A 16381-nucleotide genomic window follows, 5' to 3' on the forward strand; every position below is an offset into this window, starting at 1 on the left:
AAAATCTACTAATATGTGAGGCAGAGCACTGAGGGTCTTGTTCAAGAGAGACCTTGACCAAGAAATGGAGAAGATGGGATGGAGATCAGGGATTACCGGGATTACCTCAGTGTCTCACTCAGTGTCAGGCAATAAAAATAATAGGTATAGTTCCCCATGGTAAAAGGGCGTAACAAAACAAAACTATGGCTAGGCTTGCTTAAAAATGCCGGCGCAGATATAGCCTAGTATGAACCTATGAACCTATGAACCTAAACAGCTAATGTTTGCTTAAACTGAAGCAGTAGTACATAGGAGGGTAGATCATGTACTAGCTGATGTGAGTTTTTGATTTCCATTTACAACTAATTTATCTCCATGGTTTCCAGTATATGTACTACTACCTCTGGATCGGATTCGTTTCCCACCAGAAAGGTCCTTTCCTAGCTTGAGGTCTAACAGGATCGTTCCTGTCATTGTGGGGGATGGGGTATTTCATTCTTCACTGAATGGCATGGATTACAACTGTCCTCAAAACAGGACTCACCATGCTGCTTTAAATAAAGGCCTCACTTGAACCTTCCATTTGTTTGCAGTTTTTCTTGAGAGAATATGATATTTCCAACTGGAAGTTCATTTGAGAAATAATAGCAACAGTAATCATTTACAGAGTAGGTTTCAGGCCAGATGTAGTAATAAGACAGCTCACACTAATAGCAAAGCCAGGTCTAGCTCAAGGCTTGCTAGGTAGTTACCTAGGGCCCTGTGCCAGCTGGTGGTGGGGGGTGGGGTGCTTTACTATGGCCAGCCCATCATTCATGTGATGTCATCATAAATATTTAGATACACAATCATATTTGCTTTGTTCCATGACTGTGAACCACTACAATATGTGTGTTAAAAATGGTACTCCCATTTCTCTTCATTCTCATCCCTCTCCCATAAATTACCTTCTGCTGTCTGGCTGACCTGAAATATTGAGTTGGCATCTGCCATTTCAGCATCTGCATTCCACATACTAGTAGTTGTTAGTGGTTCCAACAGTACTTATTCATTTATTTTATTTGTTGCATTTGTTTACCGGGAAAGTCCACTGGGCCTTGGAGAGCCCATTTTCAATCAGGACCCGGGAGAAAAGCTCCACATACCAATTATGCAGAAAATACAATTTCAGTTACATAAATGGCTAGAAGGCTATACAGTAACAATAATAGACATGGATTTTAAGATAACACAGTATAATGTAGATGTCAGAGTTAGCACTGCATTAGCAATAAGTAGCTGGGAAATGGATTGATGAGGACAATAGCAGTGCAAGAAAGACAGGGAGGAATAAGTTCAGGAGTGGTAGTAAGGTAGGTATAGAGGAAGGGTGGGTATCAAGGTTGGGTAGGCAACAGGGGTAGGCACATCTGGGATGGTTAGAGTGCTGGTAGGCTAGAAAGAGGAGGATGGTACAACTCAGAACCTTTGGGATTCATTCCCTTAAATGTCACAGTTAGTATCTTTGGAGTCTTCTTCTAATTATCTTAGAGCTTCCCCAACTCTTGCAGTTTCTTTGTCTTTGTGTTACAAAAGGATGACGATAGTTTTATTTCTTTATTTATTGATTTATTTATTTATAAGTAAGACTGGTTGATGATGGAGGAGGCAAAGCATCCACAAATCCTATTTAACAAAAGGGTACATTGAAGTGTAAATTTGGCATGCACATGACCAGGCACTTGAAGCAGCTTGAGAGGCCACAGAGGTTCCTCACATAAAGAATACAGGGAGTAAATAAGAAGTGTTATGAGGACTGTCTCAATACACATTTCTTGTACCTGTTCTCCTACATAGTAATGTTCATTGTTCTATGCCTAGCCAACAAGGCATCCTCTGAGTAGTTGCTTATCCACAAAACAAACAGAATCAGAAATACGCATTCTAAGGACTTAAACCTCATCTTTGACAGAAACAGGACAGGTAAGTGTCTCAAAGATTACCCCTTACCTGGAACAGGCTTCCCATCCATGTGAGGCAAAGCTCATTCCTAAAATTATTCAAGTGTAACTTGGACAAGTGGATGGAAAATCACAAATGTACCCCTGGTTTGGCACATATGTCCATAACAGACAGGACAGCCTGTGAATGATTAATGTGTACAAGCCTATATCTTTACTGTACAACTCTTTGCAGTATTGACACATGCCACATTTCAGCAATATTTTGGTAAATTTGAGGTAATCTAGGCTAGGCTTAAAATGCCTTTTAGGCTGATGGGCTAGTAACCACCCATGAACCTATGTACCAGGTATTCACATCATCTGACTTTGCATAGTATGGAAGTGGAAGCTGGGATATAGAGACATAAAAGAGATGCATGGAATCATGGAATCATGGAAGTTATGGGTTGGGAATAACAGCTATGTGTCTCAAAGATTGCCCCTTATCTGGAACAGGCTTCCCATCCATGTGAGACAACGTTTTTACTTACAGGTTTAACTTGGACCAGTGGATAGGAAATCACAAATTTACCATGTACATAATAGACAGGGCAGCCTCTGAATGATTAATGTGTACAAGCCTATATCTTTACTGTACAGCTATTTGCAGTATTGACACATGCCACATGTCAGCAATATTTTGGTAAATCTGAGTTGACGTCCATCCCAGACAGGAACAGTAAGTCACCTGCATCGAGTGGCAATAAGATTGAAAAGAGGCTTAGAATTTTGGGAAGAGGCTGAGAAGATGTTAGCAACAGTATAAGAGTGATAGTGCCAGGTCCAAACCTAACAACGTAACACAGATGAGTAAGGCTTTCCGCTGTTAGCAGGGATTATCTTGTATTATGGTTTTGATATAGCCACTCTTCTTGCACACTATGGGATTAACATCAAGTCAGTAAACTACTTTAGTTTTTCATAAGTTTGTGTTCTTTGGAACTTAGTCAGTTAAAACATTAAAAAAATAGATGAAGTCTGAGAAAATTTGGAAAAACAGTCCAAACATGCAAAAGACAAATTCCTGGAGTAAAGGAGGTCTGATATTAATTCCATGAACCACAGGACAAGCTCAAACCAAGAAATGCTCATAGCTTGTAAAAACTTTAATAAAATGTACAAATGTGTGAATGTCATGTGATCACTGTCTTTTGATATAAAACAGCTGTTAGAACACATATATGTCTTTGCATTGAAGAAGGGTTGTACCCAAAAGCTGTATGCTTTGCACATTTGTACGTTTTATTAAAGTTTTTACAAGTTACAAGCATTTCTTGGTTTGAACTTGTGCAGTGGTTCATGGAATTTGGAAAAAGTCAGAGTCTTGAGCCAGAAGATGAATCTTGAGTAACTGTATGAAAAGAGGTGAAAGGAGGGAACACTAGTATAGCAGCCTCAATCTAAGAAGTAATAGAATAGTGCAGATATCCTAAAATAGGTTGGTTGCCATAGCAACTTAAGAAGTTCAGAGGTAAGAATGTCATCTGTATACAGAATTATAGTACCCCACTACTCATAGCCGGCCTTAGGCATAGGCTGACTAGGTGGCTGCCTAGGACTCCGCTCTATTAGGGGCACTTTTCCAGTATTTATTTAGTGTAGGTAGACTAAGATGGGGCACCGGGTGGTGTGGTGGGGGGCACTGTGGAGCCCTTTTGCCTAGGGCACCAGTTGACCTAAGGCAGCTCCTGCCACTACTTAGATAACACAAAACATTAGGGCAGTCAAACCAGCAGAGAGTGAAGGGGCATAGAGCAAAACAAACAATGTGCTATGATGTTTGTAGGCAAGTAAGGAGGAGCCAGAATAGGAATAATAGACCTGAGAAGAGCCAAAGCAGTAATGAAAGCAGCCCAACTTGTGCTGATCTGAAAATATCAAAAATGTTTCAGTAGGTCTGCCTTCTAGTCATCCCACAGAAAAACAAATGAATAGCTTATTCTGCTAGGCTAATGAATATATGACTGCTCACAAACTACTTTGCTGATGTCTGAGTCAGTATCTCTCACAGTATCAACAATCTTACAATGACAAAATTAAATAGCCAGCAGCAGCAGCATTTCTGACCATACATTCAATTGCCTCAGATTAACAGGCAATATGTTACTTTCAGACTAAAAAAGGATATTGTTGAATCTCACATAACTATATCCTTGAAAATAATTTGTCATGTTTATATTGTGGGTATTTCTGGTGTGTTCCTCATAAAGGTTTTGGTTTTCTGCCAAATCAGTCAGAACTGAAGTCAAAGAATAAATGCAGACATTTGAGTTACAGATTTCATAGCCTTTTGAAAATTCATGCTAATGAGACATTTGTTATTCCGTCAACTCTCTTAAGTTTATAAGAACAATATTAATTGTCCCTATTTTTGGGCCCCCCCCCCCATTATTTATGGCTTTGTCCAGATTCCTTCTGATAAGAGGTCTTAGCTCAACATACCTGGATAAGCATAAAATAAACAGGGGCAAATGCCCAAAACAGGAACATATTTTAAATGAGCCTGTTATAAAATCACAACATTACTTAAACATTAGGATTTGTGTCAGCTTGCACTTTCTGAAGCAGAGGTGTGTATGTGTTTTATGAGAGAGATCGACCACTGCCTGCAGCGCTGGGCCTCTTAACACCCCTGGGTAGGTGTTAATTACACATTAACATACACCCTGTATGGCATTATTGCTTGCTTATCAACTCAACTATTTAACTATACAACTGTCTAGTTAACTCACTTCTTTTTTCTGTAACAATTATTTACATGTAGAATTAAATTATATCTTAGTTTTCCTATTTTGCATTCATATTCACTCCATTCTAGCATATAATGACTCCCTCCAAAAGAACAGGTATCTTTGTATTTCTCCTACTATTTCTTATTTTCACCAGAGTCCAGGCTTCCCAATAGAAACACAAAATACAGATGCAAACTGACATAATCCTACTGTCCCAATCTCAGTACTTGCTTGTCGGTTGCATTGTAAATTCACATTACATCTGTGTGATAAAAAGCGTGTAGTCTAACAACTTCTATAGTTCAATACCAGCCAGTCCTCCATCTACAATCTAAACCTTAGAAGATAATTGTACTCATCCTAACAATATTGGTCTTGCCCTCAGGTGACAATCGGCATAATCCTGGTCCTATGCTGTACTCCAGTATTAGCTTTAATTCTATGCTAATTAATCCAAATACCAGTCCTAAGCAGCTGTCAGTAAGCATCCTAAATATCTGTAATATTAAAAGCAAATGGACTCAGATAAAATCATGGTTATTTATCAACCTAAGATTGTATATCTTACAGAATCATGCCTTTTGAGTCCATCAAATATTACTCATCAGCCCCTGTGTGTTTAGCAAAAAATAGAGCCGGTTATCGAATTGATTGTAGTGTTCTTACTCTTGTACACAAACCAGCCAATTTATCTCTCATCCTGTTATGTAAAATCAATTCACTTCTGGACGCCAGCCCCGACAAGACTTTAATACAATTTCAGCTTGGTGGTCAAACAGAGACATTGATTGTTAGAAGTCTATACCCCCCCCAATTTGGTTTTCCTCTTTAAAAAGATACCACAAACAATCCTACTTCATTCACAATGTCATATATTTTTTATGGTAACTTTAAACTATGATAGCAAGCTTAAACCAAATTCTGACAGAATAGTTAATAATTAGAACCTGTTCGTTTAGTGCAAGTGTAAACTAGACAATAAGATAACAATACAAATAAGGCCTCAATATTAGACCTAATAATAAGTGGCATCCCTAAAAAATATACAGTCATTTAACAATGCTTTTAGAACTTCCTACATCCCAGTATACTCTTTCTGGTAATTTAAAACAACAAACATGCAGAATTAAATTTAATTGGTATTTAACTGATTATGCCCCATTGTATAAAAAAAAAACACAGGCATAGTCTTCGAAACATTCAATGGTTCTCTCTCTAAAGTTCAAAATAAACTATTTTCACTCATAAACAGAAGATGCAAGGTAGCCCCCTGGATCCCAAGAAACTTAATTCAGCAAATAAAAGATTGTGATAATGGGGGGGGGGGACCAAGATGGCTAAGTGAGAGCATCAAATTGTGACAGCTCTATGACTGATAACTTTTCTCTGACAGAAAATGTAATCAAAAAATAAAAATTTTGAGATAATTGTTAGCTAATTTTATACACTAATAGAGAAAATAGAGAAAATAGAGAAACTATTTATAGCTTCACGTTCTTCAAAAGCTGTAAGTCAGAATTTCAACTTCTTGGTTAAGAGAAAAAGGATTTTAACATGATTCACTCAAAAAATGGTACTCAGCAGAGGATGGAACATTTTCAAATACTTACGCAACAACAAGGTGCACAAATTAGCAGTATGGAAGAAACTTTAAATGTTCATGAAGGGAGAATCAGACTGAATTTCTTTTAAAACAAAATAACTGACTTATAGAAAATCTTGATGATTTAGAAAATAGACTGAGATGAAATAACATTAGAATTTGTGGTATACCTGAAAGGAATGAGGGAGACAATAAAATAAACTTCTTAAACTACCTGACTACATAAAACATTAAATATGCTGAAACTTTATATTGTGGAATTGAAAACACATAGATCACTGAGAGCACCTTCTAAGTATGAAAACTCATCACCATGTTCAATTATAGCGAAGTTCATGTCTAGCTTTAAAAAAGGTCAGATATTAAAAACAGCATGGTCCAGCCCACCTATTAAAATAGGTGAACATGTAGTCAGATTTGACAATGACTAATCCAGTAAAGTAACGAGTAAAAGAAAATCATGTTTTCCACTGATCAAGGAACTTAAGAACAATATTAAAGCCACTTTGCTGTGTCCTGCAAAGATCAAAATATTCCTTTCTGAAGAAACCAAAATGTTTAACACTCTGGATGAGGCATCCAGTTTTGTTAACAGCAATACAATCCTTAATAGTACTGAAGAAATGGAGTAGAACAGTAATTCCCTGAAGAGACGGACTGTTCTAAATTCTTGGAAAACTGCTTCCAAATCTAATATTCTCTGATTGCAGGACTATTATTTTCTTATACAATATATTTGCCCTTTCAGTAAATGGTTTGCATTGAACTTTAACCTAAAAAATTTTTCATGATAAGGATTGGGATAATATTTAGACAGAATGTGCTGTGAGGAAAAACCCAACAAGTCATGCAAGTTAAGTAACTATCAGAACCTGAGGAAAAGCACTAGACTTACTGTTAATAAAACCGAAATGTATCATTGTAGAAGGGTATAGAGCAAGAATCTTAAGTCATCCCCAACATTCTGGAATTCTGTCAGAGAGTCTCTTCTAAAATCTTCAAGAGGAGCATTACACCTCATAATTTCAACAATGGCCTGCTTAATGCCATGAAACATAAATAATATAGTCAGTCCTCTTTCACCCTCAACCATAAGGTTCACAAATACAGAACAGCCTTACCTAGAAAAAAACATATTATCCTTGACCCAGTGTTCTACTTCAAATTCATTACAAAATAGTCAAATAAAAAATCTGCTTGAAAACCTGAATGCCTACAGTCCCTCATTTTGCTGATTTCACCCTCTAATTCTTAAACTAGAAAGTGGATCTACTTGTAAATCTACAGCTATTGTCTTTAATGTATCTCTTAGCCATAAATCACTGCCACATTTCAAGCATGCCACTATACATCCACTACCTATGATCATCATCAACCCCCATTGTCCCATTTTCTGCAGGGGATCGGGGTGTTATGACAATTATTATTATCCCTCTTGATTCAGTGCCACTATCCTACCTTCTTCAACAGTCATGTCTGCCTGTCATAGACTTCTCTTGCAGAATCCATCCATCTGTTTGCCAGATGCCCTTGTTTCATTTTGCCCACTTTCCGTCTGTCGCAATGCTTTTTTTATCAGTTTGTCTTCTGCTTTTCTCCACATGTGCCCAAACCACTGCAGTCTGCTCTATTTGACCTTCACTGCAACTGCAGCTACTTTTGGTTTTGCTCTGATGCCATCATTTCTTCGTCTGCCCCACAATATGCATCCTACCACCCATCTCAAGTACTTCATATCCATTACCTGTAGCTTCCTCAACTGCTCTGCCTTTACTGCCCAGGTTGATCTACCATACTGAAGTACTGGTCACACTACTGTTTATGTACCTTACTTTTCATCTTCTTTGGCATTCTTCTCTCGTACACTATCCCTGAAAATATGTGCCAGTTGGCTGCAGCCCCTCTGATTCTACATTTGATCCCGTCATTCAGACTTCCCTTCTATATACTTGAAGCTGATAACCAGTTTCACTATCTTCCTTTCTTGCTCATTTCTCAGGTTCTTCTGATTTTTTCCCATTTGCTGCCATTATAACTGTCTTATCTGTACTCAGTTTCATCCCACATGCCTTCAGTTTTGCATTCCATCCCCCTATCCTTTGCTGAAGTTCTTCCTCAGAGTCTGCATGTCTACCTGCAATGCTACATCGTAATCATGCAGCACTTTTCTTACCTAGTGATATAGGGGTTGATGCCTAGTTGGGTGAGTTTATCAATAATTCCTGAGTGGGGAATGGCATCAAAGGCCTTAGCCAAATTGAGGTAGGCTGTTTGAACTGTCTTGCCTAGGGTTGCCACCTTTTCAAATGCCCAAAGTGGGACATCCTCATCCACAGCTCTGGTGACTGACTCAAAGAAGTCAACTAGGTTGAGCAGGTATGATCTACCTTTCACAAAACCAAATTGCATGGGATCAAAAGTTTGGAGATTCCCTATATCCTTATTAATTAGGTCCATGATGATGCACTCCATAGCCTTACATATCAGACTTGTCAGGCTAATGGGCTGATAATTCCCAGGGTCTGTAGTCACTCCCACTTTATGGAGAGGGATGAATGTAGCAGTGCATCATTTTGGTAGGGACAACGCCTGAGGTGAGGCTGTCATTGAACAGAGCACACAGATGTGGTGCCAATTCACTTTGTAGTTCATGTAGAACACACATCCAGAGATATTGTTGGGTTCCACAGAAGCTGTATTCTTGGCCTTGGACAATGCAGCTTTAACCTGTGCTGCAGTAATGCTGGGTGCCTGGTATTCATCCGGTATTGTGATTGGTCCTTTGGGGAGGGGGTTAAAGTTGGCACTGAATCTGTCGGCCAGTATGTTAGTGATATCTGTTGGCTCAATATAGGGGGTACCATTGTGCAGTAATTCAGAGTAAACCTGGGTATTGCTGTGGAGATTCTTGATATAGCTATAGAAGGCTTTGTGGTTGTTTTTAGTGTCTGCCGCAATTCTGCCTTCATAGCTGGCTTTAGAGGTTTTGATGAGGGATCTCAACTTTTTGTTGAGGCTAATAAAGGAGTTTTTCCAGTCTTGGTACTTCACCTTTTTCTGCAACAGTTTCTTTTTTTCTTTCATCACAGGCTGTGTCTGGGGCAGTACAGCTTCTGTGGGGTTTCCTTCATAAAGAAACTGCTGGTAGTACTCCTTCCATCAGCCTTCAATGTCTTGTGGACTGGAGAGCAAGATGTTGCTGGAATCCCTTATAAACAGTTTCTAATTATCTTCATTTTCTTTCTGCCTTTGCCTTGCAGCCTGTTAGAGTTTCATTGTCCCATATATCAAGTTACTTTCCAGAAGCTGGTTGAGTGCCCCTGATGCCTTGTTCTTTGCTTTTGTAACTTCTGTCTTAACCACTTTGTTAGCCAACAAACAATAATAATAATTCCTTCTTAGTCTAGTTAGTCTGGTCCATCTTTTCTAAATCTCACTTTTTCCTGCATTTCCTCTTTTTTAAATGAATTCCTGCACTTCTGCATTCCACCACCAGGTCTTCTTATGTACCTTATTTTTATAGCTGGCTTGGCTGTATGTCGGTTTTATAGTCTTCATATGTGCCTTTTTGAGGCACTGCCATTCTTCTTCAACTCCACTTATTTTCTGTTCTTCCTGAGGTGCTAGAGCCCTGAGTAATTTCTTGAACTTCTATGTTTTCCTTCCAGTCAACTTCTAGGTCTTCAACCTAGTCTCTGATGACCTTAGAGCCTTCTCTGGTCACTGTTTGGAGCTGATTATGGCAACCAGTGATTTATGCTGTGAGCTGACTGTTACACTGAGGATGACTTTGCAATTGCTGATTCTATTCATGGGCCCATTCCTTGCTGGGAGGAAGTCTACCTGAGTTGCATGTTGCTGAGATTATGAATACTGCCCTATCATAACATGGATGTCCATTATTCTTCTTAAAATCATGCATTCTGACAATGGACTTGATATTTATGTAACCCATGTTGGGCAATTGGACACAAGCCAGCCAGTAGTTTATTGTCCCATTTCTGCTGAGCTTTCTTATGGGCACACATTGACAAATAGAGCCATATACACCCCTCCCACTGGGAGGTTGAAGTAGGCTGGGTCCTCAACCCACTTAACTTCAGCAAATACACATGTCCATTTTTAGTGACATTAGTTAACAAGGGCTAATTACCTAGAGACAATTTTTACACCACTGAGTGGCTAACCTTGACACAGTGCACATTTTGTGTTCCTTGTTCTTCTATCATGGGGATACTGTGCACCACAGTTTATGCCCAATGTGGGTTGTTTATACAACTCTTCCCTTTATAGGCACCATCTAGAGTCTGCACTGCAGCCTCATTTTTTGTTGAGACTGAGGTGAAAACAACACACAGCATGTTTTGGGAGGTAGATAGAATCCCATAGAGACACACAGGGAGTAATCGTGCATTGGCTGGAGGTCAGGATTGAACTTTATATCTTGTGCATGGGAGACAAAGACCTTAACCATTAACTCATCTGGTCTATCTAACACATCCTTACCAAAGGCAATCACTGGCGTTACACCTATAGTCAAACACAACCATGTAACAAAGATATTAGAAGGGATTAGCTTTAAACAAATGTTTGAGTTTATTCAAAAATATGATATCATTACTCAACACCAATATGGTTTTAGAAGCAAATACAGTACTGTAGTTGAATTATGCTGCTTTACTAGGGAAGTATGTAGTATTACGGAGAAAAGCCTTCTAACAGGAACCATTTTTGTTATTCTTAAAAGGGCTTCCAGAACTGTTGACCATTCTGTTCTTTTGCAAAAACTGCATCATTGCTACATCTCAGTTGAAATTAATACTTGGTTCATTAATTATGTCCAACATTTTTGGTTCAGATCCCATTTACTGATGCTTGTCAAGGTTTGTTGCCCAACATACAGTTGCACGGTCAAAGATTTTGTTGTGGGACATACCAGTGGCTAGATAAAATGCTTTGGTGGGCCACCTATTGGATACCTATGAATTTTAGCCAATAGAAAAATTATTATCTCTGCTTACAATACTACATTATCACAGGCCAATCTATATGCAGGGGTGCCATGGGAGTCTTGGACCTCTATGCTTTTCAATTTTCATTAACTACCTACCTGAGAAATTCCTAATCTAAATCACTTCCTCTATGCTGATAATATTCTTATTCTTATCACCAAAAGTAATACATCTGAAAATCAAATTAACTTCTCCCTTCAAAATGATCTGCCATTGTTTAGGAACTGGCTACATAACAGTAAGCTCAACCCAAATGCTCTTAAATCTCCATCAATGGTGTTAGAAAAGCCCCAGACACTTTCTAATTCTGCTCCTGTTTCCTTAACTGACACTAAAGGCCAATTCCTATGCATGGTTAAGGAACAAAAATGTCTTGGAGTAACTATTAACCACTTTCCTGCTACATGCTGAAACTTAAACAAATCAGACAATAACACAATTAAAATAGCATACAAAATCTCACATTCTGTAAAGAACTAGACAAACCATAGATAGTGGCATTCTAATACCCAGGTGGAATATGCACTACTTATAACTACACCGTCTTGCTGTGTACTTCTAACACATAGACTCATGTTGATTCAGCACTTACAGCACTATTGACTTTTAGAAGGTGTCAGTTGCTATGCTGATCACACTAACTGTAGTGCCCTGTCATGCAGTTGCACTGAGCCATTCCATACCTAACAGGTCTCTTACACTAATGACATGACTGATCTAATAAGGTCATGTCCACTGTGATGTATATCTCTCTCAATGACCTACATGCTGTGTACTGATATGCATGATTCTCTACATCTGATAATCCATCAGCTGAGAAACACTGCACCCTGCATCTGGTACACATACTCAAGGATGATTATGAGTCCAGCATCTTGTACAGAATATCTGGAACCAAAGTAGTGCACTGATCAAGCAAATGTCTGTGTCTCTCAAACACGTTTGTTTGATTTTGATTCTGATTTATGGATGCATCACACCATAATTCCATTTTATAAATACGTCTGATTTTTGTTTTGAATTCTTCTTGTGTATAAGCATTATGTTTTCTAAAAGAAGTATGTCGAAAAGGTCATGTTGTAGCAAGCAGTGCATATCTAACAATGTAATCTGCAGCAGCTGTCTAACTATTAACAATGCAGTTGCCAGCTTTGACAAATATGGTATGAACACTGAGGAAGGCTAATAAATTTTGTTAAGCCGAAACCAGTCGCTTTCTGCTTTTCATAATAAATAGTTTTATAGCTCATCACAGTCTGCTGGCTCTTTATTTGGATGTTTGACTTTGGGTAGAGCCATGCAGTTGCCTTACGTGCAGGATTTTCTTTGGTTTCAAATATGGTATGGAGCCATTAGGACCCGAACCAGAAACAAATAAGTGTTTATTATCACTACTAACAGTACATTATATTTGTGCTGCTCGACAGATGACTACCCAAGAATAATCTTAATTTCAAAATGCATTTTTTAGAGGTAAAGCATTCATGTTATGAAGAGAAAGCAGGTGAAGCATGATTCTTTGAGTTATATAATTATATTTCAGACGGAGATTTATTACAAGGTTATTTTTCTTCTAAACAATATGAATTACACAGTACAATGTCAGTCTGATTGGAAGGATAGAGAGTATATCTAATACTGCTGCAGATAGCACTATGTCAGATAATGTTGTCGTGTCTTATGATTTCTTCTGAAGGCATGTGTTTTTGATTAACATTGCAGAGGAAGTATAGTACACAAACAGACAGACATAAAACACAGAAAAGTAAGCCACTACAAAGGCCTTTTGCTACTAAACTGTGTTTAATAAAATCAATGCCTTGCTTCACTTCCTTACAAAAATAGAATGTGCTTATCTAGTCTAGCAAATCAAATGCGGTATATTAAGACTCAGTAACAGCTCTGCTTTTCATGAATATCTTACAAAGGAGGATAGTGGATTCAGTTTCGCCTCATTTGAGCTTCCTTGTTAGTTTCCGTTCTGCTTTTCTTTGTTTTACATTTAATATGCCCACTGAAGGATGAGCAAGACAGAAATTATAATGAACTTCTGTTAGAATTAATAGAGGAAATGCCAAGCAAATCAGTTTATAAGCAGACATGCCTTTACTTTAGAGTAAAACTTGTGTGTTTTATTTACTTCTTACAGAAACAGTTTAACAATTTAACTTCCAAGAGCAACATTTTTTCTTGCATAAATGCATCACTATTAATGCATACATATTAATACAATCAATAGTTAAACTAATCAGAGGTAACAGAACTGAATTATTTACATTTTACATAAGGATAATGAAAAAGGTTATCAGGTTATCATTAAATGGCAGTAGGTAGGGATCAGTCAAAAACTGGATTATAGCCATCCCATGCTATAAAGGCACATTTGCTTCACTTAATTATTCTTTGCCTGGCTGTCACCTTGTGTTATACAGGAGCAGCAGACTTATTTGACATTAGTAGCACCAATGTTTTGAATGTTTTCCTTAAATGGTTCTTGTAGTTTTGTTGAACTGGCTACTTGAAACAGTTAATCATAGCACTGGACAGCTGATTCATACTTTTATGTCACCAGAGGAGCCACAAGTCCATAACGTTTACTAAGGTTGGTCCTAATCAGAGCAAATTTCTAATGTGATTCACTCTCATATATAAGGGTGGGGTGCAATGGAAAAGAGTTCCAGAACTTGTGACAGAAGTCAACAAGCTATTATTAACAGTAGGTTCGTGTTTCTGATTTCACAGCCCCCTTAGACTGGATTACATGTAGAGGCCAGTAAGCAGAAGGATAAATGTTTCATTGTGATGAATATCATATGTGGACCTCTTTCAAGGGCTCTCTAGCTGTTTTCCAAGGGCTGCTACTGCAGTTGCCTGTTCTGTTCAGTTTTTTATACATCCAAACCCCAATGTTGCTGTACCTCTGAGTACGGATACCAACAGAAAACACAGCCTCTATGTGTTCCTCTAGAGCTGCAATTAGGACACACACATTTAAATCATTTGTCAGGCTTATAATTGACAAATAAGTTTTTTGCAAGACAGTCAATGAAGGTAGTTTGAGAGCTGCATTCATCCATCAGTTAGCACTGTCCTGTGGAGGTGCCATAAAATCAAGGTGTTTAGCTTACAGGGTTCCTTCTTTTGTCATATATACCAAATTCTTGAACTGAAAAGTTGATAATAAAGTAACAGGAATCTGAAGATATCCTCGGAAGTGTGGTTTGCTTAAGTTGTCCTCAGCACTGGCAGTCAGGATGGACTTTAGGGTGGGCCTAGAACATGACAAGGTTTGGAAGCCCAAAAACATTTCAATAGTATTCCCTACAGTTGTTTTCCAGCTAACCAGACCCTCATAGGTGAATATTTTCTAAAATAACACATAGTATACCATGCCCATGGCTGCTGTTGGGCAGTACTTTTATGCCACCCTATTTCCACTGGTAGACTCTTGTTCCTTATCTTTCTCATGCTGGGGTCTTGAAAGGTAGACATACTAAAAGTCTTTAAATCTGAAGACAGCTGCACATTTAGAAGGATCTCAAGAAACTCACCCCCCCCCCCCATTTCTTCATTGACCTGAAATGTATCTGGTATGAGTATCAACTGTTGTGCTCCTCTATAGAAATTGTATGATAAAAAGTGCAGTTATCTTCAGCCAGCAGAGAAGCAGAGGCATGTCCCTCAAGACATAGATCATTTTGCTACATATCATGTGTTAAATACATTTGTTATGCTACATATCATGTGTTAAATACATTTGTTATGCTACATATCGTGTTAAATACATTTATTATGCTACTATGTGTTAAATACATTTCTTATGCTACATATCATGTGTTAAATACATTTCTTATGCTACATATGTGTTAAATACATTTCTTATGCTACATATCATGTGTTAAATACATTTTTTATGCTACATATCATGTGTTAAATACATTTCTTATGCTACATATATGTTAAATACATTTCTTATGCTACATAACATGTGTTACATACATTTCTTATGCTACATATCATGTGTTAAATGCATTTCTTATGCTACATATGTGTTAAATACATTTCTTATGCTACATATCATGTGTTAAATACATTTCTTATGCTACATATCATGTGTTAAATACATTCCTTATGCTACATATCATGTGTTAAATACATTTATTATGCTACATATCATGTGGTAAACACATTTATTATGCTACATATCATGTGTTAAATACATTTCTTATGCTTCATATCATGTGTTAAATACATTTCTTATGCTACATATCATGTTAAATACATTTATTATGCTACATAAGAAATGTATTTAACACATGATATGTAGCATAACACATGTATTTAACACATGATATGTAGCATAAGAAATGTATTTAACACATATGTAGCATAACAAATGTATTTAACACATGATATGTAGCATACAAAATGTATTTAACACATATGTAGCATAATAAATGTATTTTACATTTCTTATGCTGCATATCATGTGTTAAATGCATTTCTTATGCTACATATCATGTTAAATACATTTATTATGTTACATAAGAAATGTATTTAACACATATGTAGCATAACAAATGTATTTAACACATATGTAGCATAATAAATGTATTTTACATTTCTTATGCTGCATATCATGTGTTAAAAACATTTATTATGCTACATGTGTTAAATACATTTCTTATGCTAAATATCATGTGTTAAATACATTTCTTATGCTACATATGTGTTAAATACATTTATTATGCTACATATCGTGTTAAATACATTTCTTATGCTACATATGTGTTAAATACATTTAGTATGCTACATATATGTTAAATACATGTCTTATGCTACATATCATGTGTTAAATACATTTCTTATGCTACATATCATGTGTTAAATACATTTATTATGCTACATATGTGTTAAATGCATTTCTTATGCTACATATCATGTGTTAAATACATTTGTTATGCTACATATCGTGTTAAATACATTTATTATGCTACTATGTGTTAAATACATTTCGTATGCTACATATCATGTGTTAAATACATTTATTATGCTACATATCATGTGTTA

General features: G+C 37.1%; 1 protein-coding gene across 1 annotated transcript in view; it reads left to right on the forward strand.

Moving 5' to 3' along the window:
• The window catches only part of CACNA1I (calcium voltage-gated channel subunit alpha1 I), a 3136920-nt gene that overhangs the window by 2359618 nt on the left and 760921 nt on the right, over positions 1–16381 (forward strand). The gene's annotated exons all lie outside the window — the stretch shown is intronic.

Source organism: Protopterus annectens, chromosome 1.part0 (assembly GCF_019279795.1).
Source record: "Protopterus annectens isolate FY-2018-M chromosome 1.part0, PAN1.0, whole genome shotgun sequence".
Classification (NCBI taxonomy): domain Eukaryota; kingdom Metazoa; phylum Chordata; order Ceratodontiformes; family Protopteridae; genus Protopterus; species Protopterus annectens.